A 2090-nucleotide genomic window follows, 5' to 3' on the forward strand; every position below is an offset into this window, starting at 1 on the left:
TAACGGTTCCACGCGGTGGGTTCTTATTGATTTGCTGTGTCATCCCATCAGCTCCACTGTTGCCAAACTTTGTCGCATGCATAGTCTGACGGAGGCGTGGAGGGGACGTGGTGACGTGGCTGCGCACCCCGTGCTGTGCCCACTGCTCGGGCGGTCGGTTGTGAGCGGAGGGGGGGGCGGGCCCGGGGCGAGGGGGGGGTGAGAGGGGGCGCGGCCGGGGGGCGCGGCGAGGAGGGAGCCGAGGGCCAGGCGGGTGCATGTGGGGACAGGCGCGCCTTCCCGTCCCGTCCCGTCTGTTGTCTTTCATCCCCATCAGCGCGGCTGCCTGTCACCCCCGGGATGTGGCCGGCGGCCCGCGGCCCGGCCGCTGCATCTTCACAGGCATGGAGGACGCAGTCTTACCGGAACGACTTTCTCGGCTCATTCTCACGGGGGTCATCCCAGTGGATTTAAAGCAAAGACCTCTTAGTAAAAAACAAAAAAACAAACAAAAAAACAAACAAAAAGAAAAAAAAGAAAAAAAGTTAAATTTATTTATAGAAATTCCAAAGGCAACATTTTATTTATTTTATATATTTATTTATTATATAGAGTTTATTTTTAATGAAATATGTACAGGCCAGATAGGCATTTTGGAAGCTTTAGGCTCTGCAAGCATTAAATGGCAACGTCCACTTCGAACCTGTGGTAGGTCCGTGCCGCGCACGTGGCGTGCATGGACTTGAGACATTCGAACGGCCCTGACGTCCTCAAGGCGACAATCGCTTTTGTGCCCGTGTTATTGTAAACGTAAGCATATCGTTCATGACACTGAGTATCCACTCTCCAGACTGCTTGTTCCCTAGCTTATCCCAGAGGATTAAAGATAAACTGGGTCTCAAACTTTTATTCTGTGTCTGTACTATTTCCTCTCTCCTAAGTGACTTCCTCCATCTCTGTGACTTCACACTGGAAAGTCTGAGGGTGGGATAGAGCCTCCTGGGTTAAATCCCTCACAGAATATACCAAAGCTCAGCAGTCACTACGCTTTTTCTTTAGTCGATTTCCAGAACATCGGGACTCTTATCAAACATTGTACCTACCGCACTAGATTTCTCAAAAGGCGGGGTGGGTGGAAAAAGCTTACTTGGTACAGATTTTTTTTTTTAGGGGACAAGAATCAGAATCAGAGTAATACGGTAATTCATGTAAACTTTTTATTTGTGCAGTTGGCTCTCAAATGTGAACTCACACAAGTACCGTGGGGCCATGCTAACATCTTTGATACACAGTTGCTTTCAGCGCGACCTGTCCTAATCCGTGGTAACAGCACCCTTCAGGTACACCTTGCAAAATGAAACTAATAACTCTCCATCGATAGTGACAGTGAGGGGGAAGGCATATCCTTGTTGACTATGTTTTGTTTTTTAAATTGATCTTCACAAGCACTCAGTTTTTTTAGAGGGGAGGTTACTATATAGAATATGTTTTACAAGGCTTTTGATACCATTTTATGCTGAAAAGCCTAAGAATACATATTTCTTTAGGAGCAATAATTTTGAAACTTGCCCTTGGGCAAGAGAGACAATTTCTTACTCTATGCTAAGGAGAAACGAGCCAAATTCTTAAAGCAATATTTAAGAAAAAGAAATTTATAACAAATTCTCATAGCACATGGAGCGCTTTCTAGCCAGTCACGTGGGACATTGAAAGTGACAAGTTAAAAAAAAAATGTGTTGGGATTTATGTAACTAGTTTTAAAATTTACTATTCCAACTTTGTTTTGCTCTGATGCACATTCTCTATGAAAAATAAAAGTATGTCACTGGTGAGTTAAAGCTGTTTTGAAGCGGGAGCGCATGACTTATTGCTGCGGGCACGGGGCGGGGCTTGCTGCGGTGGGGGCGGGGTGGGCGCAGGGCCGCCGTTGTGCGTTCAAGAAACACGAAGTCGAACGCTGGGAATTAAGAAGTATTGTGGGTGAGGGGACAGAAGCAATGTAAAAATAGCTGATTTATGATCAAGGTCAGAAGGTCCTCTTCATTTATTTTCTTGTTTGTTTTTTGGGGTTTTTTTTTAAAGCTTTCTAAATAGAAACTGCATTTAATTCC

The sequence above is a fragment of the Sus scrofa genome, chromosome 11 (assembly GCF_054392235.1).
Source record: "Sus scrofa isolate SSC_HxYL_T2T_F1_AM1 chromosome 11, Sscrofa_HxYL_maternal_Yorkshire_Landrace_v2.0, whole genome shotgun sequence".
NCBI classification, from domain to species: Eukaryota; Metazoa; Chordata; class Mammalia; order Artiodactyla; family Suidae; genus Sus; species Sus scrofa.